This window comes from Pelmatolapia mariae, linkage group LG23 (assembly GCF_036321145.2).
Source record: "Pelmatolapia mariae isolate MD_Pm_ZW linkage group LG23, Pm_UMD_F_2, whole genome shotgun sequence".
NCBI classification, from domain to species: domain Eukaryota; kingdom Metazoa; phylum Chordata; class Actinopteri; order Cichliformes; family Cichlidae; genus Pelmatolapia; species Pelmatolapia mariae.
Window position 1 is genome coordinate 10,288,143 of NC_086246.1, and position 26,919 is coordinate 10,315,061.

General features: G+C 39.9%; 1 protein-coding gene across 4 annotated transcripts in view; it reads left to right on the forward strand.

The window, feature by feature from the left end:
- LOC134620491 (beta-1,3-galactosyltransferase 1-like) overlaps positions 1–26,919 on the forward strand; it is a 191,140-nt gene that overhangs the window by 83,965 nt on the left and 80,256 nt on the right. For all 4 annotated transcript variants that reach the window (XM_063466669.1, XM_063466670.1, XM_063466671.1 and 1 more), the window contains exon 2: positions 5,259–5,314. The gene's annotated coding sequence lies outside the window, so the exon portion shown is untranslated. The remainder of the gene's footprint in view (positions 1–5,258; positions 5,315–26,919) is intronic.

The window sequence follows — 26,919 nt, forward strand, 5'->3', positions numbered from 1 at the left end:
TAAGCGGCTTGTTAATGGAGGTATGCGATTACTTCAGAGCTGAGCTGACAGCTCGGTGTATCTAAGCTCCTATCGGGTGACTGACTCAACGCGACGGCTGAGGCAACCCACTCAAGTTTGAGGGCAGGAAGTTCTTCCCAATTACTTCTACTGCTTTCTGCCTGTTAGCAGTGGTAGTGACAGGCCTCCATCCTGACTTTGACGTGGCGCTTCCTCTCTCCTATAACCTCGACAGCAGCGTGACAGTAACTCCGTCGTACTCTCTAGTGCAGGGGTCGGCAACCCTGGGCACGCGTGCCAGCTGTGGCACGCGTGCCCAGGGTTAACTGATGGCACAACCGTAGCTGGACTGGCCATCGGGCATACCGGCCGATGGTGATTTTTCGTTTTTATGGGCCGATGTTTGTTTTTTTTGGGTTTTTTTTGTAACGGTATAAACAGTGAAAGGTGGTGGATTGGCTAGATAACTCAGTTGTTTGGTGGTGGCTATGCCGGAGCTTCCACAGAGGCCAGCAGGTGGATCAGGGAAAGGGGAGGCAGGAGGCAGGAGGAGGCAGAGTATGAGAGCATGAGGGTGGGAATGGATGTTTGTATTTGAGTGTGCCTGTATGTCTGTGTCTATATGTCAGGTTGGGTATCAGACGCCACCTCTCTGGGGACATCTCAGGCCCTCCAAGGTTTGGAGGCCTATCTCCCCCCACCACTTCCCCTGCCGGTGGCAGACGCCCTCAGACATCGATGCGTTGGTGGTTCTTTGTGTCCGGGGGTGGGCGTCCGGGTACACACCGGCTCACTCCTTGGTGGCTGCTTATCCGGGCCTGGAACCTGGGGCTCGCTCGGGCCACTTCGGGGGTGGGGTGCCCTCGGCCTCTCGGCCTGGGGCTCGGTCACTCAGGCACAGCTGGCTGCCGGCGGAGCTCACGGGCACGTCACTGCAACCCCCCCTGGCTTCTGCTCCGCGGCTGCTGAGTGATCCCTCATCTGGGACTCTCCTCAGCTCTTTCTGGGACAGTGGCGCGGCTGCCCCTCTGTTGGTCTTCCTTGGTCTCTTGTGTTCTGGGGGCCTCTGGATGTCTGGAGTTTTGATCTCCTCCATACCTGCTTCATGCCCTGGAGGATGGGACTGTGGCCCCCCACACCCTCTAGCAGATCATTACATTAAGGAACCTTTTAAATACAAGCGCGCTCATGCTCACAGGTGTACACACAGGTGATCACACACACAAACTACACCCTTTTTGGCTCCTACCTCAAAGCACACTGTGCGCTGTCGATCTTACGTGCTGCACAATAATGTTTAATATTAAGTATGTAGTGTTATATTCCCATATATCATTGTGATGTTGTTTATTCTATTACTCTCGTTTTCTTCTGCTTGTTTTCTTTTTTCTTTCTCAACAGGTGATCCAGGTGATCGATATATGTATTTTTTGTCTGCTTATTTTGTTGGTTTTTGTTTTTTGCCCTTTATCCCCGTCCCTCTTCTCCGCTGTTTTTTTTGTTTGTTTTGTTTTGTTTTTTCCCCCCTCTTTCTTTCTCCCTTTTCTTTTCCCCTGTCCCGTATCTAGCAAGTAAAAAAAATAAAATAAAATAAAATAAAATAAACAATAAAAGGTAAATCAAATGGACCATTACGGCAAGGCTGGGATGGTCCATTTGGTAAAGTAAATCCGTTGGGCATCTTTCTTCGCCTTTAGACAATAATTCTGATGGCAAAAGAACCAAACGGGACAGGTTTAAAAAAAAAAAAAAAAAAAAAAAAAAAAAAAAAAAAGGAGGAGGCAGGGGCAGGAGGAGGAGAGATCTGAGGCGGCCGCGTGTCAGGTGAACTGAACATCAGGTAAGAAGTTATGACCTGCAGTCTGTCAGGGTCAGATATAAACCAAGTTTAGGTGTAGTTTATTTTCGTTGTGCTGACTTTTTACAGTCAGTTACAATAACTGGTACTGCGTACTAGCTAGCATGACGGAGCTTCTATACAGCTGGGTCGGTGCTATGATGTTACTGATAGTGAACTTTATTCATAAGGTTAGTTAGTAGAGTTGCGCGTTTGTCCCGGACTTCAGCTAGAATGGAAAAAGATACAAAGCTGCAGTTATTCTGCGTCTTTATGCTGTCAGCTGCCTCTTCTTCTCTCATTCTCTCCCCCCCCCTCTCCTGTTGCTACTTCAGTCGTGAAACTGATCAATGATCAGCTGGTCGGCTTTTGTCTCTTGTTTGTTTATCGCCCACTTTGCACCAGAAAGAGGAAACCAGCGGATGTCGCGCTAAACAACAGCAGCACGTTTAAACTTGATCAGCTGTTGTTAGAATTTATTTAATATTACTTTCTAGTATCAGCTGATGTTTGCTGGAGCCACAGCTGTAAAAGCTGCTGTTCATGATATCGGTCTGGATATGTGGTGAGAGGGAAACATGAAGATGAAACCAGGAGATGTCCTTACTGAATCATCAGAGCTGAACAGGTGATGGAGAAACAGGTTTACCTTTTAGGTGACATGAAATCAAAATCAAATCAAATCACTTTTATTGTCACATCACATGTGCAGGTACACTGGTACATGCAAGTGAAATTCTTGTGTGCAAGCTCCACAAGCAACAGAGGTGTGCAAAAATACAATAACATAAGAACAAGCAAAAATAAGAATGGGTAAATCTGAGAATTATATGAATAATATATGTACAATATAAGAGTATGCACATTACTGAATGTGTATACTAACTATGTATATCTACGTGTGTGTGTATGTGTATATATATATGTATATATATATATATATATATATATACATATTTTAAAAATTAAATGGAATAAACAATAAAATAAAATATACAGAGGTCGGCAGTTGGAAATGTGCAAAACAAGTGGCATTTATATACAGTATGGAGTGCATAGTGTTGAAGTTCTGGTAAGTGAAGGTGAGGTGTCTATGAAGTGTTCAGCAGTCTGATGGCCTGATGGAAAATGAATGAGTTGAAGGGAAGTTGTGAACAGTTTCTGAGAGACAAATAACACCAGGATCCTTTTCTATGTAGCTGACAGCTGGTAACTGTGCAGGGGCGGGTCTAGCAAAGTGTTGCCAGGGGGGCAGGTAGAGCGTTAACAGGGAAAGGGGGGCACAAAGAAATACTTTTCTTTCTTATTCTCATTTAAAATGTCTAGCTTTTAATACATAATTATCTGAATCTTACAACCAAAGTTTTTATCTGACGTAAAATGTATAGAAATCATCTGACCATCTGCTTCAGGAGCTGTCCGATCAGCGCAGCATCAGCACCACGGAAATACACGGATACATCCGTAGACTCGAGACAGAATTCACAATGTGTTTTCGGGACTTTCAGGTGTATGGACCAATGTTTTCTTTTCTGATCAAACCAGAAAGCTTTAATGAGCAGCTGGATTTGCCTCGCATTAACTGGCTGGACATAGAGGACATCGAAATGCAGCTGATTGGACTCTGTGGGGGTCAAAGTTTGCAGAACTATGAACGCAGCTGGATTTGTTTCTGTATTTGGCTCTACATATCTGTGTGGACAGATTTTCTCTCACACGAAGAGTGTTCTCAGGTAGCCGTCTGAATGCTGGACACTCGGAGACCTGTGTCTCTGAGTGGGAGACCAGAGATCACATTAGCATGTGTATTTCTGTATTAACAAACATGCCATATTGGCCCAGTTTGTTTTTCTTATCATTGTTGTGAGGAGACCATAAATAGCATTTGCACTTTCTGTTGTACAGTTCATTTGCTGTTATGGAGTTCTTGTTATGGATAAAAAGTGTGTTTTTTGTTTCAAAATAGCTGATAACTATTTGCTGATCGCTACCAACATCTGCGAACAAATATAATTCTATAAAGTTGTTCTATATAGTGTGTCACTGTTAATATAGAGCGTTATTACATTTATTGCTAATGCAATCATATGGCACACTGACTTCTGAGGAAATTTTAGATGTGCAATATCAGGGCAAATAACAAAATCCATGTATGTAATATTCTCTTAAAGGTAAATACTGTTGTTAGAGATTTATTATTTTCATTTTAGAGTTACTAGCTATGTAGTTCTGTAGTGAAAGATGGAAATATCTCAGAGACCACCAGAGAGCTGAAATCATGAGTTGATAATTAACTAAAACTGAACCTGAAGGGATTTCAATTTGATTTGAAGTTTGATTTTGGCATGCTGTTTTAATAACAACAAATAAATAAATTTGAGGACATCACCTTATGTTCCTGGGCTGCTTCATGGGGAAATGTTGACAATTCTATGGATGTAAATGTTGACACGATAAAAGATGGACATAGAAACTGTGATGTCATCCATTAGCTTGTTAAGTCCCAAAAGCACATGCTGTGTTTTGCTGGAAATCCCACAATGTGTTTGGTAGAATATTACCATCAACGCATTTTACAGCTGTCAGTCCTGCACTGAGTTATGAGTATACAACATACATGGTTTATTTTCACCATGTAGTACCTGCCTACTAAAATGGGAGTGATGAATGCGGTGAAGGAGTGATTTCAGGTGTGTGATGTGCCAGGTCCTGTGACTGAAATATTTCCTTTTCACATAATTTTCAAATTAGGCTTGTATTACTTGGTGCTGCACACCGGGTAAAAGAAAACATGTGTTGCGAAATTTGCCATGTGCAGGCTCAGCATCTGCCACTGAGGCTTATTAATCAAGTGAAAACCTTAATTTGATACGAGAGAATTTCATTTGACCTTTTCCGGGCGTGAGTGGGTCTTGAATGATAAGTTCTCATGAAAGAGCATATGCCGATAAATCCCTCCACCTTCTCCTCCTGTTTGTTGCCACAGTTAGGGGAGATAGTGGCGGTGGCTGCAGCATACTGATCAGGCATTGGCTGATTACACTTAAAACTCACGTCAAGATGTATTTGAGTTCAGCTGAGACTTTATGCAGTTTACATGAAGGAAAGCGTTTGTGTGTGCACGGTTTAGAGAAGTGCAAGCTGATTCTTTGTTTTATTTTCTGACAGAATGGGTTCAGCTTTTAAGTAAATTAAAATTCATTTATTCAAGTTAAAGAGATTCTTTTTAGAGATTCCCGGTGATGTTTCAGCCTCAGTAAAACACATTATTTAAAATGTTAAGACTTAAGTCTGAAAGTCACACATACTCCATGCAATCTAATCTGCCATTGTCCTCTCCTGTATACTTTATTTCTTCAAGTCTCATTACATCGTCTGACCTGCCTCTTTCTCTCTCTTTTTTGTGTTTTCATTTTTACAGGGATTTTATGAAGAGACGGGGCCCAAATTACATTGGATGAGAGCCAGCTGTGGCAGGTACGGTTGCTACACTGACCTCAGCTTCCTGTCCGTTTGTCAAATTGCTGCTCACTCATGGGTGTAGCCTGTTTCTGGTTTTAAAAGGGTTTTCATAATAGGCAGACACAGTGGTGGTGTATTTCAGAGCTTTTTGCTGGAAGAAAGCCAAAGGGGGTTGAGAATTGAAGTCTTGAATAAAAGCTATTGTTGCTTCTGAGGTTCACCGGGCCAATCTTGCTGTTTGATGAAGCAGAGGCTTTATCACCCCTGCATGCATTTAAGTCTCCTGTGTTCTCTTTGTCTTCAAAGAGAATGACTAAATTAATAATTGAAGAGAAAACACGGTGTGTGGTGCCTCCCAGTATATCAATTTCTTTCTCAAGACATTCTTGTCTCCCTGTACTGTGGGGCCAGAAATATTAACGCACTGCATATTATAGTGATGCATATATGGATAAAAGTACAAAATGTCAAAATGTTACAAAACAAGTAAAAATGTATTTTGTTACTATTTGTGGGTAGAAGTTTACATTACTTTCTATTCATCAAATGCATTAATTACACAGTGATTTGGGGCTTTTTCTTTGATTTCTTTGAACTGTTCTTTTTCAATGGTCGAATAGCATACATCTTTAATGAATTAAAAAAAGAATTTGGTGCACAAGTTTGAATTTATTTAGGATTTTCTCTAATACATGCAGGGTAAAAAGACTTCAAACAGCTCAGATATATGCTACACCCTTCTACAATGTCCTTTAACTTGACAAGGCCAAGGCTTCTTAACTTCTCATAAGTGATTATAACTCACTACATCTGGTAGCTTCTCTATGTCAAATAAAAAACCCCAAAACATTTGTTTGACAACACTTATTGGATTGACAAATACTCAAATACATACAAATACAAAAAAAAACTGCAGATAATCAGTTCAAACAACTGCATGTAAGGACAAATTTTTGGATGTGATGTGTAACCACTTTGCGAAGGTCTGGAAGAAGAGCCAAATTGTCTTCCTCAGATGAGAGGAAATTGGTGTGGATCTTCAGGAATAGAACAGGAACCACCATTGAAAGTGAGGCTTTTAAACCTAAAAATACTGTACCACTGTCAAACGTGGTGGTAGTAACATCATGCATTGGGGCTGTTTTGCTGCCTGTGGTACTGATACATTGCACAAAGTGGATGAACACTGAAGATGGAAGACTACCTCCAAATTCTTCAACTGCACCTCAAATCAAAAGCTAGACAGTTGCATGAACCAACAGGGCAGTGATTCTAAAGCACACAACAAACTAGTTTCGGAATGGATAAAACATGCCAACATTAAGCTTCTGGAGTGACCTTCCCAAATCCCCAAACTCCACCTTGTTGAAAATTTGTGGACTATGCTTAAAAACCAGGTCTATGCCAAAGAAATCAGCCAACTCAAACCTTCTTCTTTTTTCAGTTTCTCACTTTGGGGATTGTCATAGTGTTTCTCATTTTCATTTACCAACCCTTTACTTTGAATACTTTCCTGTACTTCCATACTTTTCTTATCTTCTTTCCTCTGTTCAGAGGATGCAGCAAACACTTTCTTGGAAGTTTCTCTCAATACTACAAGTTTACTTCCCTAGCTATCTGGTAATTCTTTCCTACCACCCACAGGTACGAACCTGCCTGAACTCTGTGCCACATTCTTCTCTTTTCAACTTCCACCATTTAATAGTAGCACAATTTTCACTGGCACCCTGTTGGCCAACAGGACCGGAGGTGGTCGTTGTAAATCCAGGCCCAGAAATCACATTCTTTATGATCTGCATGACTGATGTAGCTGAGATTTTACACCAGCTGCCCTTCCTGATGCAATCCTCCCCATTTTACTGGGTCTGGGACTGGCACTAGGACTACAGTGGTTTGTGGGCCACAACAGGGCTAGGTTAAACCTGCCACTTTAAATGACCTCTACCAATGCTGCCAAGAAGAGTTGTTAAATATCCAGGCAGAATTATGCCAGATTCTTTTGGATAGCTACTACACGTGCAAAACTCCAACTAGTAAGGGACCTGTATGCATAGTTTTGTGCCAAATCTGTGTGGATTTGCGAAATCCAAAAAGAATTTGAACTTTTCCACCCAAACTGTGTTTTTTAAAGTCACTAAAGATGTATGCTGTATACTCATTCTACCCTTAAAAACAAACAGCTCAAACAAATCAATAAAACCTCCAACGTAATATGACATTCATGATGAGTTTATGTAAACTTCTGACCACAACTGTAGAAACATCCCAAAGAGTCAACACAACAGCCTCTAACTTTAAAAAAATGATAAATAAAATCATGGATAGAAATCAGCCAAAGGTATAAAAGGTGATATTTACCTGTTTTATTCATGTTGTGTTGCACAAATCTTTTGCTGTATAAATATTTTACCATTGTCACATCCAAAATACAAAATACAAAAGTCCATTGAAGTCATTGAATCTATAGCAATGTAGTTCTAGCAAATTATAATAATGGATTTATTTGCCCTTCTTTAAACACATCCCAGACTCATACAGGTATCCCTACAAGAGAGGGGCCTGCTATCAAAGCTAAATTTCTAGGAGCAGGTTTAAACCCTGAAAAGTAATTTGATTTGATGAGATCTCAGCCATCCTAGGTGATAACACTATCCTAAACCCATTTTTTGGAGAAGGCCAAAATAGATGGGTTTTTTTTGTTTGTTTGTTTTTGTTTTGCTTTTAGAAAAAATATGAATATTTATTGATTGGTTTCAGAATTATTCTCCTCTAAATGCACAGCAAATTTAGTGGATTAAAAATCACAAAATTCTCCCATGAAAGGTAGTAAGGTGGAGTATATCCGAAAAACACATCTAAGCCCACAGTTTGTAACTGTAAATTTTAACTGTACTGTATTCACATTTACAATACTACTACTGCAGTAATAATGTGTGAATGTCATAGAATCTCATGGCACATCTGAACATCAGGTTTGTTCTATACCTTTATTTTGCAATCTGTCTGGTGACAATACAAAGGTCTGGATCAAGGCTCTTGCTTTGAGTTCTTACTACTGGTGTCACGGTTTGGCAGGGCAAACCGTGGGGATGTAGGGAAGGAGGACCCAGGCGCGGAGCTCTGTGTGTAAACAGTGCGTTTATTTACAATGTATGGAAACCAACAACAATAAATCCCAGTGACTCCCGTGTCGTGCCCTCCTTGTGCTCTCTGCTCCCGTGTGTCTGCACTCCTGGTGCTCGCTGCTCTCCCGGCTTCCCACGTTTCTCCTGCAGGAAACAATAGCGGCAGCTGTCAGGACACTTAACTATAGCAGGCATGCACTCAAGGACTAAACCTAAACTGGATTACTAACGTGGAGTCTCACGCAATGATCCCACGTCGGTGGGAGCTCCATCGGTCTCTTAAGCCTCAACACCCCCTGATACGGGGGCAAAAGGCAGGAGATCAGTTAGGCTTGGGGCTTAAGAGGTTAAATAGCTCCCCCGACGAGCCTGATCAGTAGCAGGTGTGTGTGGGGCTTCAGGCGTGGCCAATCCTCTAGCAGGACCACACCCATCAGGCCTGCAGGTGCTTGACATCCACACACATACACACACCCTGCTTACACATACAATAAGTGGAACACCGAACAGAAGCATAGAATAACAAATACATATACATAACACAATATAATTCATAACTGCTCGGGGACCCTGGGTCGCTCCGACCCAGGACCCTGACAACTGGGCTGTGCACTGCTGATGTGATACACACAATGGGGAGTGAAAAGTGAAAGAATGATGAAAGTCTTGTAATAAGAAAAGCAGAATGCTTCTGAGTGCACTGAAGTGATGGGAAATATATGTTCCCATCTGTTAAGTACTCAACATATGTAAGTAGTAGTGCTAAATGAATGGAGGCAGTTGAGTTAGAAACATCTTAAAGAGATGATACTTTCTCCAATGTTCATTTTATTATTAGCCAGCCTAACCATCACACTTTGTCTAATAATTTTCATTAAGTTTAAATGGTTATGGTATAATTAGTCATAACATAAGGATTTTAGTAAGTGATGAAATTACTTTTAATGTGGCTTCCTTGAAAAATCAGTGTGCAGCCCTCTTGCCATCACTGTTTCCGCCTTGTGTCTTTTTAAAAGAAAAATAGGTTTGAGATTGAAAGCTTCTTCAGAGAGAGTGAGTGCAGTAACAAAAAGAAAAGACTGGGAGGAAATATAGATGCTAGTATATAAATGGTGTCACTTTAGAGACAATGTGAGGTTTATCTGAAGTTCACTTTCCTACAGTTTGGAGCTATGTGAAATGGGGAGCTTTTACCCATCTTCAGCCATAATTGTGGTGAACTAGTCCATACTGTTACTCACACTGGGTGAAATCAAGGCCACCTTTGACCAAATAAAATAACTGTTGTCAGATATACAGCCAGAATTATTCCAGATGCTTGTTGATGGAAACCAAAACTGTCTGATTGAAGTGTAAAATACTAAGGAACATTTAGCCAAATATTAGTGGGAGTATATATATATATATACTTTTGAATCTGTATGTATAGTTTTGACTTTGTGTGAATGAAATTAAATCCAAAATAAAATCAAACTTGTGCACCTAATATTTGCTTTTTAAAATCATTAAAGGTGTATGGTGTGCAATCATTTGACCCTACAACAATTCAAAAAATTATTAAAATCCCAAACTTACCGTGTCATTGGATGAGTGTCTGAAAACCTCAACTATAAGCCAAGGAATGAACCAGTTTATGCCTACACATAATAGACAGCCTAGCATAGAAGCTATTTAAATGGCATCTTTAGGCAATTTGTTAGTAGCACCTTGTGGCAAAAAATCAAAACAAATTTGTTGGCATTCATTTAAACACAGAAAAAAATAAGACATAAAATAGTATTTTTGCACCAACAGGGTGATTCCCAAAGAGCTATTAGCCAAAGACTTGGCTTATCTCAGCATGGTGTGCAGTGTGTCATTAAAAAAATCAGAGGGAACTAGTCAAATGGAGGACAAAGGAAAAAGATGCAGACCTAAATTATTTACAGCAAATAAACAGTATCTGAAAAATAAAATGTAGTGATACCAAACACACTGTCTATACAGTAAAAGAGTAGCTGGATAAGAAAATGCACTATTGGAGACAGAGCAGAAGAAAAGTAAACCAAGATCCAAAGAAGAACTTTAGAAAATCCTTCAAGACACCTGAAGAATTATTCCTGAAGGCTCCCTAAAGAAGTTGCAACGAACCTTACCTAAGAAATTTCAGGTACTGAAGAATAAAGGGGGTCATACCACATAGGGACTTTTAGTTTGTACAGATCTAATAGGCTTGAGCTTATTATACTTTTTCAATCTTTTTTTTTCTTCTGTACTGTATTTTTTTGTTTGCACATTTCAAGAAATTCCCGCACCCATTTCCCATTTTCTTGAGAAAATATAAATGGGATGACTCAGGACTTTTGCACAGAAGTCCTGTGCATGTAAGCATTCATTCTAGTCTTTAACTGAGATGAGTGAGCTGATGGTGTAAAATCCAAATAATTAAAAAATCTGAATAATAGGTCGTAGCCTGCGACAGATTGGTAAACCTTCCAGGGTGTTACCCTTCCTCTGGCCCAATGTTAGCTGGGATAGGCTCCAGGGGATGGATCCATGGATGGATGGATAAATGGTCTTCCCAAGTCCAGTTAGTTTCTGGTTATCAAGACCCAAAAGAGGGCCTGTCTGAAACTAATTAGGTCAGTATGAGTCCTGCTGTTGTCCTGTGGGTTGGTGTCTCAGCTTTGATCATGTGAAATCTCAAAACCATTGTGAATGGTGAAGTGGGTACATTATCACAACTTGACTGAGAGGTTTTCACAACCTTCACAGACTTTACTGTCTACATATAAAACATAATTATAGCAAAGCAGAGGTCTTCACATTTCCAGTCATTTCTGAGGAAGCAAGACCCTGATCCTGATCCAAAACCCAAGAGATCACAGGCCAGGCAAAAAGTATATTTGTGTGACAATTTTGGATGCATTACCAATGCTGAAGTCTAAAAATGTTACTTCATGTATGAAAAAACTTTGCAGGCTGCAGGTTTTTAACATGTCAGAAATATTCTGATTCTGACATGTTAAAAACCTGCAACCTGCAAAGTCCACTGTGTAGTTTTAGACTTCAGCACTGGTAATGCATCCAAAATTGTAACACAAATATACTTTTTGACTGCCCTGTAAAAGATTTTGTGAAATTATTTGAATAAACCTTTTCCAGTTAAAAAAGAAAGCTACATTTTTGCTGGCGACTAGCACCCATGTACTTCCTTTTTCTATCTCAGCAACAGTACAGCCCTTCTTTTAATTAACAGTCAGTCTGACAAGACTGCGTACTGTAAAACAGAACAGACAGGTTGCTGACATAGGATTCAAGTGATTGCTACAGTTTTTCAAGTCCACTGGGGCTTTTACATCAAAGGCAGCAGTTACTCAACTCTTGCGATTTCAACTTTTAACTAAATTCAACTACATTTCAATAAATATGGGCACAAATTAAAATATTAGATCAAATAAAACCAGTGTGTTTCATGGCCGTCTTCCTGGCTTTCTTCAGAGTTATTGATACAATAGTTCAATAAAAGCCAGATTTTAGAAAGCTGCTGTGCTGACTTCTAGAACTATAGAGCTAAGAATGAAAGGTCTATAGAGCCTTCAAAATGTGGAAAATCATTTTAACTACTCACTTCATCTGGGACTCAAGAGACCTAGTGGAATTTGTACTCAGCTCAGGTACTGTAGGGTCACCTGTGGTCAAAAACCTGTGGTCAACACAGGTTTTTGCATCAGCTATGCTGGGTTTGGTCTGACAGTGCTGAGATCACCCCGGGTCTCATTTTTGATAATTAGAGTTTGCATTGGTTCGGAGTAGTTTAAATGAAGTCTAACATTTTATTTTATTTATTTTATTTTATTTAGCTGTGACAGTTTTGCTGTGCAGTGATGTTACCAATGATGGTGAGACAGGCACATATTTTTGTGTGCTTCGCTTTTCTTTTTTTTTTTTCGTTACAGCTTATAAAAGACAAAATCTTTTTACATAATATGTTTAGACTTTTTTATTGGGTCACGCACATTTGGAAATGCCATGGCACTACAACAGAGCACTGTCAGGTCGCCAAAGAAGCACATGAAATGAAAAAAAAAGTTATGATTGATGGAGTGGAATTCAAAATAAACGTACTCTTTTACCAAGGATCCTTTCCCATAATGCAATTCAGTAGCGCATTAAATATACAGCCACTTCTTTTAAAGAACCCCCTCCCCTTAGTCTGTAATGCACCTAAAAAACTCCCTACATATTCCTAACTGACATAAATCTAATACCAGCTGAGTTTAAAAAGGTCCTCCAGAGCCAAAGGAGACATTATACAGCTGTTTTCACAGGCTCAGTAGGCTCATGCCAAAGTGAATTTCAGGATGTGAGATTTCACTATTAACCCCTGCCACAGTAGCTACAAATTCCACAACGCACTTGTGGCCAGTGGATAACATTTGGCAAAATTTTGTTTAAATAAGACATTACTATCATCCTGTATGTTTTTCTTCACACTATGCTACTGTCTGCAATATCCTGCAGAGACTTTAAACAGTTAGCATACATATGCCAGATGCTCCATGGAAGCTAAAGTTCAAATCCCCTGCATATGTGCACTTCCCTTAGCGCCGCAGGCAGGGACTGTGTGAAAAGGTCAACTCTCACACTGAGTAAAAGAAAGAAATGGCCGGCTTTCATTTCCCCTCACCCTTCTGTTTTTAGACGTTGATGCAATTCAATGGCTGCTGCTTACTCCTACTCATCTAATCACCACCAAATTAATAAATGAATCATATTTCTAACCAGCCTATATTTTACAATTTTCATCCTTGAAGATTATTTTTATGTTACGGCACTTTTAATTGCAGCAGCTTTTCAGCTGGACACATTTTGTTTCTTGCTGCATTATGATATTCCAAGCTCTAATTACACTGAAATTTCATTTTCTAAACCCATCAGTGAGGACAGCTCCAAGAAGAAACTCTACTCAGTAATAGTAACCTAATTGAAATACAGGAGATTAGAGAAACACATCTGGCTGCAGTGGATGTTGGATATTTTTTTTTCCCAGTGGCTTGTTTTTATGGCTACAAGGAAAAAATTGGCCTTCAAAGCTGCTCTAATCTCATACTTCAGAGGGCTGGAGAGAATTTTTTTGGGCAGCAGATTGTATATCAGGAATGTAAAATCTGAATGCACGGGCTCGTTGTGCAATATTTAGTGAAAGGGACTGAATGTGATGATGGGCCATGGGGTGGAAGAGACTATATCTGAGAGGGCTCTTTGAGCTTCTTCCCTTTTTTGCAGATTAGGACTGTGGGAGTTACAGTGGATTTGGTATGAATTTGAACAGCAAAATTAAGTAAAATTAAGTCTACTTTAGAGCACTAGTCCATAACTCTCTTATCTAAACTGAATTTGTTTAGATAAGAAAGCTCTTGGGACCTATATCTCATACACATTAGCAGTGTTAGCGAAGCAGCTCTCTGTAAAAGATTCAAAGATTAGAGCATGTATGTATGTAGTTGATGTGTTAACGAAGGTCACATGCACAAAGTGTTAATAAGGGTTTAATCTCTTATTTAGGTTTGTACCGATCTCCTAAATAGTATTTCTAATTTAATCATAATGTTCGATATCAAGTTAGCATGAATTTTAGTAATAAATGGATTCATTGCTCATCCAGTCCAAGTGCTACACTACCACCTCAGTGACAGGCTAATTGAACAGTACATGCCAGAGATCCAGCTGCTCCAGGCACTATTTGCATAGCTTCATCATAATTTATCAAAGACACCTCAGCAGGCGCTTTATCACATCTCAAGACCAATTTCTCCATCCTTTTCGCTATGAATACATTAAGTCCCCAGCTCATACATCTTTCCAAGCTGTCCTTATGCAGAGCAGTCGTCCCCTGAATTAAGTGTGAACGCAGGGCACAGTTTGTCACGCACAGTATCATGTCAGCCAACCACACTGAGGTATCAGCCTGCACCTGGCCAATGGCAGTGAATTATTTAACCGTGCAGTGAGATATCACGGCTTAATAAAGTGGTGAAGCAGCGCATGGTATTATCAAATGCAGAGGTTGCTAGTCATTAGATGATTTTCACAATCAGTCGTCAATCAGTTAAATTATTGTTGGTCATTAGGAATGTAAACTTGAACTCGCTGCCCTTAGAAGAAAATCTGTTTTCAACTTAGTGGCAGGTGGAGGGCTGATGAGTAAGAAAGGGTGTGTGTGTGTGTGTGTGTGTGTGTGTGTGTGTGTGTGTGTGTGTGTGTGTGTGTGTGTGTGTGTGTGTGTGTGTGTGTGTATGTCACGCCATGGTGCTGTTCCAATGGCGACCATTGGAATAGCCGTGATATCTCACTACACGGTTAACTAGTAATTAAATACCTAGATTTTAAATTTCAGTGATCAAATCCATTTAGCAGAGAAATGGAAGAAAACTGGGTGTGTTGAAATTCTACCCTTATGTAAATAAATTATGGATACAATATAATAGTAGTAGCCACTCACACCGTGCACATTCTTTTTCAAGACACACAAGCCCCAAGCACTTCTTTGACAGGGTGACATTAAATCACAACTAGATATATTAAAGATTACTAGACAACAACACAGTTAGGGGACTCTGTGCTGTTATTTACTATCGGAAAGAGTTTTTGAAGCAAGGTTAAGAAAAGAGGTGACAATCAGTGACTAGCAGTATAGCTTCGGCTGAAAGGCAGCACTACAGATGTTTGCTTTGAGAGTGTTGATAGAGATGTATAGAGAAGGTCAGGAAAAGTTGCACTGTGTCTTTGTGGATCTGGAGAAAGCATGAGCGGGTACCAAGAGAGGAACGTTTCTAGTGTATGAGGAAGTTAGGAGTGGCAGAGAAGTATGTGAGGGTGGTACAGGATATGTATGAGGACGGGGAAATCATGTTGAGGTGTGTAATCGGAGCGAGAGATGGATTCAAGGTGAAGGTGAGATCACATCAGGGATCAGCTCTGAGCCCACTCTCGTGCACAGTAGTGTTGGTTGACAGACGACGTCTGGATTATCGGTGGACTGTGATGTTCACAGATGACACTGTGATCTGTAATGAGCAAATGGAGGAGAGCCTGGAGAGGTGGAGGTATGCTCTGGGGAGAAGAGCAATGAAAATCAGTAGAAGGAAGACAGAATACATGTGTATGAATAAGAGGAAGACAGTTGGAAAGTGAAGATTCAAGGTGTAGAGATAGCGACAATGAAAAGAGAGGTGAAGAAGAGAATGCGGTGAAGTTGGAGTGGGTGAAGACAAGTATCAGGGGTAATTTGTAACAGAAAGATAGATAGTACAGTGAAAGGGAAGGTTAACAATATGGTAATGAGACCTGCTGTGATGTGTGGGTTGGAAACGGTGGGTTGGAAACAAAAAGACAAGAGCTAGCACAGCTGAAGATGCTAAAATTTCTGTTTGCCAGTGGCCAGGATGGACAAGACTAGATATAAGTGCATGAGAGAGACAGCTAAAGAGCTAAGCTAAGCAGTAACTAAAGGATGCTGAATATGTATCTACTAGGCAGGAGAAAAAGAGGAAGACCACAGATAAGGTTCATGGAGGGATAGAGTTAGATGTAGGCAAATGATCTGGTGTGGTAAGCTCTAAAGCAGCAGCTGAAAGAAAAAGAAAAGTAAGAAGAAGAAGTATATCAGCAGGTGTGGGTGCTTGTTTCCTAGTTAGATTACTGTGTAGCAAATACTATAAAAGGATGAGTGAGTGAATGAATGGACTGTTTAAACACAACCACAGATAGACAGAGGCAATGCATACAGCAGGCCTGGCCGAAGTAGAGGGGACGTCCCATGTGACATAGAGTGTACAGACTGTAATTAATGAATTGAATGTCAGTGTGAATAGTAAATTGTCCAATTACAGATTGGGTTTTATAGCACATTTTTGTGGTTGCATTAAAATGAGTTGTACTTAAACGGCTTGCTGACTTGGAAGTAGCAACACACATAGATAGGTGGACTTCACAACAATAAAACCATTAAGTTTTTATTGAATGGTTGACTTGCCTACTGACGTGTGTTGTTTGGCACTATTCTGTTCCAAGAGGTCTAGTTGTGATTGTGGCGTGGGAACCATAATAAAGCCTCTTAAAGTGTCTTCAGATCAATGAAGTGAGTCTTTTATAAGCTTTCTAAACATCACAGTGGGAAAGGGCAATCTCAGAAGATTATACTTGTCAGATTAAATGAAAGTGTAGTGGGGTTTCAAATGGAGAGCAGCAGGAGGCTCCCGATTGGAACAATAACGCCTCATGGCTGTGAGAAAACAAGCCAGAGGTGCGTGGATTCATCTGACGGTTTAAAATTGGCCATGTGTGAGACTGTGTGTGCTTCTGTGTGTGTGTGGAGGGGGGGTGGGGTGGGGGTGTTCAGGTAAGTGCTGTGTAGGAAACAGTGAATTATTCAAGACCCTCTTGTTTGTTTTTGCTGACACGTGAATCACAGCGGCCTCATTGCACCACCTTACCTGCTCCTGGTCTCTCAGCTGACATGTAAAATTTCAAATCATATGTGTGACCTGTCAGATGAGAGTCATGGAGTAGATGTAATACAAGATGGAATGGTAAAGTCATCATAAAGTTAAAAAATAAATAAATAATTTGTCTGATTTCCCCTTTAAAGTTGTGTTCTTGTGCAACACTTTTAGATCATTCCCTGAAAATGGTAAAATGGTAAATGGCCTGCATTTGTATAGCGCTTTACTCAGTCCCTAAGGACCCCAAAGCGCTTCACACTACATTCAGTCATTCACCCATTCACACACACATTCACACACTGAATGTGTGTGTGAAAACCCTGATCTGACCAGCATGTGGAACTAAAATGTGACTTTTGTGACTCTTGCATATGCGTTTCTGGGAGTTCCTTTCTTTATGTGCAGAATATAGAGAGGACTGTATTTAAATCAAGTACGCAAAGTGATTATATGTAATTTATCGCTAATTGTGCCAATATTTAATGCTTTATTTATTTATTTATCGAATGCTTTATAATTATGTTTTATTATTTGCACTTGATATGATGGTAGTTATTGCTTGGAGGAGCTATTGCAGAGATTCAAGAGAGTGTGCTACAATCCACTCATGCTGACTTTTTTGGAGTGTCAGATGAAGATGTGATAAAAATGTACAGATTGCCAAGCCACCTAATTCTAAATTTGCTCAACGAACTTAGAGATGACCTTGAACCTCCAACCAAAAGAAGTCATACTAGCAGCAACAAAACATTTTGCTGCTCTTCAGTTTATGGTATTGGCTCTTAGGCTGTGTACTGGGGACTTCGGACCTGATCTTAAAAATAATTGGGTCTTGAATGAACGTCAGACACCTGGAAGTCTTAATAGCGGCCCAGTTAGTTTTGAACTGGTTTGATAGGTTGTTTGTGTTTTTTGTTCAGAGGAATGCATTCACAATCCATTCAATCCTTAAAATTTTTTTTTCTTAATAACGTTTCAATTAAACATTTCTAAATTAAACAAACTGGTACCATTTCAGAACCATGGACAAGCACACATGGTTTTCACCATCTAGTGAGCTGTAATCTAACGCATGAGTGTTAGTCCTACACAAATTCAGCATGCACTTTGATAATACACACACAGATGAACACGAACACACACACACACACACACACACACACACACACACACACACACACACACACACACACGCACGCGCACACACACACACACACATTCTGCTAATTCAGTTTTTTCTTAAATTGTGACAAAATTGTTTTCTTAAACAGTCAGTTAACACCACCAGTAGTGAAGTATAAATATAATCTTTTGTAAATCAGGCATTTCTGGCTTTTTTTATCCTTTGAAGTGATGTAAGTTGTCTTAATACAAGAATGCTATGGAACGCAATGTAACAATATTGTTGCGCGGCTTATAGTCCTGCATTAGAGCCTGTCAGTTACTAATGCCTGTTTCCATTATAGCAACTCTGTGTGCCAGACAGTTTGGTCAGACAGTATGTATGACCATGTATGACCTGTATTTATATGCTTTTCTGATTACAATTAACAAGCTGCACCTGTTTGGTTAGTAAATTACCCGCAGCTGAATATCATCTCTAAGTTTGCGACCTTGCTCTAAATTGCGCGGCTCTTGGCAGATTGGGCCCTTATATTGAAATGAAGTGGCTGCACCTGTGTTTAGAAAAAAAGCTCAACTTTTGTAAATTACCCATGAAACTAACCACACCTATCAGCGCTATTTCGGGATTGTGCTCACATGCTATTTTGCCCTGTATAATAAATCCGGCCTTGTGTGGGCAGTCAGTTCACCATTAAACTTTTTCATTTAAATCAATGAATGTATTTCATTGTAGCCACTTTGTAATATTTTATTCCCACCATTTGAACATGTTTAAGCACTAATTTGCTTTTTTTGTGCACTTTTTTATTATCACATACTATGAATTAGGCCCCAAATGCAGACTCCAAGGCAGACTGAGTTAACATAAGGAAATAGTAGGTCAGAGCACTGAAAGTACAACAATTTAACATGTTTAGATGAAGCTCACAAACATAACAAAATATTTTATAGTAAAAGAAAAAGTAGGGCACATTTTCTTAACAGCATAATGAAATAAAAACTGGCCCCATCATAAATATTTTTATTCTAATTCTGTCAGATCTACCTGTTTAGTTGCTTATGTATTACAAAAATCTTCTCAGCCAATCGGCAGACGGCAGCAATTCAGTGCATTTAGGCATGGTAAAGATGACATCCTGAAGTGCAAACTGAGCAAAATGTGGATGAAAGGGAATTGAAGTGATTGACATTTGACTGGCTGGTCTGAGTATTACTGTAGTATGGATATCCCACACAAGCATGTTTGGATGGGCTGATGAATTTTGATTTCTCCTGCAACATTCAGATTGTATGGTCAGAATTTGGCATAAACACCAAGAAAGGATTGCTCTATCCTCCCTTGTATTAATGCCTCAGGCTGCTGCTGGTGGTACAATGGTTTAAATTTCAGTACCACAGCCTGAGTAATGCAATGACCATGTTCATCAAACTATGACTGCAGTGTACTGAAAGTGTGTTATGATGGCTGTTTAAGAAGTTGAAATCATCTCAAACTGGTTTCTCAAACAAACATCTCAATCTAGTAGAGCACCTTTGGGATTTGGTGGGGGAGGAGATGTGCAGCTGACAAGTCTGGAGCGGCTGTGTGATGCTAGCATGTCAATATGGACTAAAATCTCAAGAAAGTTTCTAATATCTTGTTGAATCTGTGTCAGTTCTGAATGCAAAAAGCACTACAGCCTAGTACTAATAGGGTGTGCCTAAAAATGAGCTTAAATAAACCTGAAAAGCTTCCACTTGGAGGATAAAAGCCCTGCCAGCAGTATTAGAGATTCCTTCTAATTGTTGTCTTTATTATATTTCATGATATAGGCCACTTGTGGATTATTGCTCTGTTCATCTTTTTTTTATATAAAATGTAGGAAACCAAGCTAACACTAGCCCTGATTCATGGGTCCAGTGGGACTCAGGGAGTAAAGCAGTGAGTGTGAAAATCACAGCTGAGACAAAGCTGTGGCCTCCAAGCTCGAAAATAATAGCCTGTGTGGGTGTTGAAATTGAAATGATATTACAAACTATTTTTACTGGCCACCTACACAGATGCTGCACCAATCAAATTACAGCACTGACATTGTTGGAAAGTGTCATAAATTTATGTCAGCTGGGGGGAAACTAATATGTGGCTCGTGTCAGTGCGGAAAAATAAAAAATACAGTTCTTCATTTCAGTAAGCGCTCTTTAGACACCTTAGATCCAGCACAGAGCACAAGACTGAAGGATACATTTTTTTTGTTCCACATTCCTATTAATTATCGTATGCTACTCGTATATAAAGAAGAAGATTGTATTTTCCTTTCTCTGGCTGCAGTTGTGTGCATACTGACGTGGCTAGCTTTGCTTTCCTTCAGGCTGCTTTGAACACTTTGTTGATCTACACTTATCTCACTCTGAGCCGGTTAAACAGATCTAAAGCAGGCCTTAGAAATATCAATGAGATCGATCTATGAGTCTGCACTTACCCCAGCTCTGTGATGGCGGTGTGTACTTCAGCTTCCATGCTCTATAACTCCAGCGTTTAACCTTTTACCACAAAGCCAGGGCTGTGTCTAAAGGCTGGCTGCACCTTATGATTTCCCCTGGAAGTCAAACTATGGTCACCTCCAGTTTGCAGGGTTAATATCTGTAAGAGGAGAAGAAATGGTACCAGCAGTGCCGGCTGAACCTGGCTTAGTGCTATGAAGAGCAGTTCAGTTTATGTGGATCATTTTGTTTTTTCAACATGTGATAATGCATGCCTTCAGTGCCAGTCAGAGAATTTCTTGACAAATTACAGTTTCATCTTAAGTGAAGGTCGCAAACTGTTTTTCTTTTTAAATCAGTTGACTGACACCCCACCCCCGAGTTTTGTTTCACTTTGCTGCTAATTTAAAGTTTTTGTCCAACACGTCCTTGTGAGGAGACCGTAAACAGTCAGTCACAAGGCCGAGCTGCTTTAACTGCTTCTGCTTTGCCAGAGCGTTGCAGTTCTGCTCTCACTTTAGCAGGCACAAAAGCAGGTGTTTGTTTTTACCCTCGTCCACAGAGGCTTAAATGTGTCACAATGTTTCTTTTTCTGCTCCGCCTCCCTCCCACACACCTCTTTAACAAATTGTTTTAACTTTCTGACAAGTCGTCAAGCACGCCCAATTCATACAGTTCACTGGGTAAGTGGAGGTGATAAAGAGGTCCTATTAATTAAACCTTTCAAGGAAAAGTGCCAGAAAGAGTGCTGCTCTCCTAATATTTGAATAATTATTGCAGTATTCTTTAAAAAAAAATCAAAAACTTATAGTAAACAGTATTGCTGCTGGTAGAAATTTTAGCTAGCAAGCTTAGCATCAATTTTAGCTAAAATTGTACTAAAGTTAGGATCAAAGAAATGAATCACTCTTCTTCTACTATGATTAAAAAAAACTGCTGACTTAATTGCAACAAGGTTTTTATAATGACAAACCTGGAAAAGTCATAGAAAGCTCTAACTATAGAGACTGTGAGTGCTAACACAGCTAATTACTAGCAGCATTAAATTTGCTGGTATTCTGTGTCTGTGTATAAGAGATACACTTACTGTAGTGGGAAATGCGATAAAGAACAGTTTGCTATGAACTGGCAGGTGTTCAGATGTTCATGTAACTGTATAATATAGTAACAAAACTCCCTTGTTGGTGCCAGTCGATGGTGAGTGGGATGGTCTTATTGACAGGCATCCAACTGGTGGGTGTCCTTCCAGTTTTCTCTGAAGCTACAGCTTTTTGAAGTTGATGAAGTTTCTTATAGTACTTAATTTTTGCAGTTATATAAAAAAATATCTCAAAAGATCTCAGCTAGCAATAACATTAAAAAGTGGCTACTAGCCTAGAGTTTTAAATTGGTTGTAAAGAGTCATTTATGTTTGGAAAGTCTAGCATAAATACTGATTTTTAGTCCAAGAAACAATGGTTTCTACAGCACTTTGTTTTTTTTGTTTTTTTATGACTGTTTCATTCATTGGTTTAAAATATTTTTAAAGGCTTTGTCTGTAAGCCTGTTGAAGACTTAAAAAAAAGCCTGTGAGTGGTTTACTGGAGGAGAACCTGGTGTTTGAGGTTGACTGTTGATGGCAAGGTATCAAGATGAAAGCACTTGAAAATGAAAATGTTGTTCCAAAGAGACCAACAGGCGCTGCTACCTTCCTTGTATAGCCAATGCATTTTTCACTCTTCACTCCTTTTCTATGGTAAATCTCTTTTGCTCACCCTGCTTTTGACCATTTACCCCCTGCCTCTCTCTTACACTTGCTACACTTTCCATTTCCTGGAGGTGTTTTACACACACACACACACACACACGCATGCACACACCATTCTTTGAACAGAGATGTTTGATGTTAGAAATGAGCTGCCGAGCGCGGGCAGTGATGCTTTCTCCTTACCCAAATCCTTAAGTCTTTTGTGTATTCAATGAGCGATTGCATACACTTAACCATGCATGACTTTGATAAAGCTAAACTCTGTGTAGACAAATAGGCCCTCCCTCCGTGCGCTGACAGCACACTTCATAAGGGGGCTTTTATGTGCTATGTTGCCTTTCCTCCAGTGTGGAGCAATGGACTTTGGCACAGTAGTGTCTTGATGCCGCATAACATTAGAGCAAGGTTCAAAAGGCAGACCTTTCGATGCCCATATATCACGTCTACTTTTATGAACTTGGTCATTTTTCATTTTTTCCGCCTGTATTTTGAGATGAATTGAATGAGAGGAAGTAAATGGAAGCAGCAGAATAGGGCACTAAAAAGTTTTGTGAAATTTAGTTAAAATAAGAAAGGGAGAAAGTATACTCTAGATTGAGTGTGTTCATCTTCTTGTCCACACTTTTCCCACTGTGTTCATCTGTTAGTTTCAGTTTCACTGAAGTGTCTCGGCAAACATGTTGACATACACTTTTACATTTCGGAACAATTTTGTTTTGCTGCTTCCACTGAAGTGAAAAAGACAACTTGAACTTTCAAAGTTGTGCCCAAAACTATTTCTCTGGACGTAAGCACTCTGCCACACACGCTTACTCTCTACTCCAATCCGTGGGAGTGCAGGCTCTGTAGCCGTCTCTGGTGGTTCAAAGTGGGTTGCATAGCATACTAAGTACTTTGTGTCGGTGGTATGTTATGTAAAAGTAATTCTAGGTCTAATTTCAGTTTAAAGGGGAACTGCTGTGGCACAGTGGTTGGCTGCAGTAGACTGCGTGCTCACTTTCAGTTGAAGTGACACCTTTCTTGGACTAATTTAAATTCAATCAGCAAATAGAAAAAGGAAGAAGGAAACTTGCTGCAGACTACACTGAAAATTCAAATGATCCATTTTAGTGCAAAAAGTCAAATAGTAGTTAAATTGAAACAGTCTGTTATATTTTGTACTTTTAAAAATAACTATCTTTATAATTGGATAATACAAATCATGTAGTATGACATTTCTCCAAGAAATTAAAAGATGAAAATGTAAATACCAGTTTGACAGAATCCAACTGTCTCCCCCTGCCTTGGACTGCAGTCACGCATTGAGACATGCTTAGGGCCTGTTTTCTGCTAAGTGCACACTGTATTGTAGGGCCAAGGACAGGGCTATGTACCATAAATTCTTGCATGAGAACTTTTCTTCCCTCAGCTAGAACACTTAAGATGGGTCGTGGATGGAAACAAGGGAATGGCTAAATGTTCCTGGAGTGGCCTACCCAGTCTCCAGACCTCAATTCTCCTGTGGAGGGAATTGAAGCTTCGAGTTGCCAAGTGGCAGCTAAGAAACCTCGAGGATTTACAGAGTTTATGAAAGAAAAGTGGACCAAAATCCCTCCTGAGGTGTGTGCAAACCTGGTGACAAACTAGAACAAATGTCTTCCCGCTTGTGCTTGCCAACAATGGTTTCTCCACCAAGAACTAAGTCACGTTTTCCTTGTGGATCAAATACTTATTTCAGTTGATGACATGCAAATCAAAATGTTTTACTTTTATGTAATATTTTGTCTGTATTGAAATTACCAGAAAAATGAGAGACTATTCTGAAAGAAATGCAAGATATTTGAGTTGATTAGCTAAATTATATAATTCTGGTTGTTGAAGCTTGGCTGAGATAACAGGATGATTAGTGAGTAGCAGTATGGTTTCATGTTGAGAAAGAGCACTACAGATGCAATGTTTGTGTTGAGAGTGTTGACACAGAAATATAGAGGAGTCTGAAGGAGTCAGAATGTGGCTTTGTGGATAAAGCATGTGATTGGGTACAAAGTGTGGATCTGTGGTACGTCCAGAGTGGCAGAGAAGTATGTGAGGGTGGTTCAGGACATGTATGAAGACAGTGGTGAGATGTGTGGTAGGAGTGACAGATGGATCCAAGGTGGCGGTGGGATTACATCAGCGATTAGCTCAGAGCCCCTTCTTGTATATAGTGGTGATGGAAAGTTTAACAGATGAGGTCAGGCAGGAGTCTATGTGGACTGTGATGTTCACAGATGACCTTATGGTCTGTAGTGAGAGCAGGGAGCATGTGGAGCAGAGCTTACAGGGGTGGAGGTACGCACTGGCGAGAAGAGGAATGAAAGTCAGTGACAGGGAGAGAGGTGTAATGTGAAGGTACATACGTTTAAATGTCTGGGGTCAACCATACAGACCAACGCACAGTGTACATAAGAGCTGAAGAAGAGAGCACAGCCAGGGTGGTTTGGGTGGAGATGAGAGTCAGGGGTGACACCGCAAGAGTTAAAGAGAAGGTTTAGAAAATGGTAGTGAGACCTACTCTTATTTCCTCTTTCTCTACTGTCTGACTAATTTAGATGTAAACAGATAGAGATGAGACTTCAAAGATAGATGACTTTATCATCTAAACATGCACTGTATGATCTTCTGGTCAGTTATTACTGACTAATTTGCATTTCTTCTTGATCAGGTCTCAGAAACAAGCCCCAATTCAACTTTGTGCATGTGCACATCATTGGTGCACTCTGCTACTTAAACAAAGCAGTACAAAAGAGTGCTTTGTTTAAGAAGCAATGATTTAATAAAGAGCTACAGACTAGATGGTGCAGAGATTATATTTATGATCTCGTTACAGATGCCCAGTAACATTATACCAATAGAAATAAAGGGTCATTGCAGCATTTAAAATTTGGTATCTGGAAAAATGCAAACAGCACAACATTGATGACTTGGGTGTATCACAACTTTGCATCAGTGGAGTGATCACATAAACGATTCCAACACTTTCAGTCTCATACAGGGATGGAGTTCATTTAATATGCACTTCATTTGTGCATCCTTTTAACAGGCTGATTGTGGATATAGCGGGCTTTTCCGCTGCTGTTGTTGGAAGCGGTTTTATTCCAAGTAAAATTAAGTATATTAAGTGCTGAGTGTCACATAGCATCGTTTTCTGTTAATCTGTAGCTGTGATCAATGTTCCCTCTAATTTTTAATGTGTCTGAGCGATCACACAAACTCCCTGAGCGGTCCCTTGGACCACTGTGAGCGACATCAGACGTGTGCACTGTGGTCACGCCAGCATCTAATCCATCCAAGTTACATGGTTTATTAAAATAATCAAATTACAGCATTTACATTTATGTTAGACTACTTTTAATTAACTGCTTTAGCCCACTTACAATGAAAATGTAAAAAAATCTTGTTCATGACATGTATGTTAACACTATTGGAAGTAAAAATAACTTGAACTCCAAATTTGAAAACACAACTTTCTTTCTTCTTCTTCTTCTTCTTCTTTTTTATAAAGCTCTGACTTGTATTATGAGTCTGTGGTCTGGGAGAGAGTTCTGTAACTCTCTGTCTGCAAAATACAGTATATAATGACCAATGTTGGGCAATTAATTATATAGTTACTTCTTCAAAAAAATACCTCAGTTTGGCAAACAACAAATTTTTTTGCAGCAATTTTTTTTTAAAACGCAACCAAGGCGTTTTTAAATAAACATTATAAACTATTTACAGAACAATCAGCTGTTCTGCATCAAATCTGATGCCACACAAATTATTTGTGCCACTCCAGAAAATAATTTCTGTCCACTATGAGATAAAGGAGAACAACAGCCTGATACCTGCAGGCCTGACAACAGGAGATGTATCACTCCTGTAACACCTGTAACATTCAGCAGTCGCCTCATTGTTCTGACACACACAACAAAACTTTTGACTACACTACACACTAACTACACACTAACTACACACTAACTACACAAGATTTGCGCTAAACGTCTCAAATCTCTCACATCTCAAAACACCGCTGTCACTCCTAAAACTTCCCCCCGTTTCTTAACAACTAGATGCCACGTTGCCATATCATTTTTTGATTGGTCCACATGGTACATTTTTCGACCAATAGGAAAGGCTGTGGGGGGACGGGTGGGGAGGTTGTTTTTGCTCACAGGCGGAGAGTGCTTTCCAGGGTTTTCCTTATAAAACGCCGTTTTAACCGTTTCTTCCCGCAGTAAATATAAACAACGATAGTATTCAGGAAGAAAACCAAACATTGCAGATATTTTTATCATAACTCTGGTTTTACGTGGCCTATCAGCACAATTTAAAAACTGGTATAAAGTCCACACTTTTCCCGTCAATTGTTCCGTCTGTCCTGCTCACATCTCCAATGGTTGTACACGTTGTCATTAACGTGGCTTCACTCCACATCAGCCACGCCGCTTTGCTAGCTAAAACACCAGTGTCGGCACATAAGAACGCTGTCATATCCTGTCAACCACGCTGATTAGCTGCGTATATACGAATGTGAATCGCATCATTGGCTGGACTATGGGATAAGGTGGCATCGTTCTAATCCCATACGGGAGCAGCCAGTCACTTACTGACTAACACTTTAAAACAGAATTTTTGAAGTTTTAATTTTAATTTCAATTCAGGTTAGATTTTTTTTTT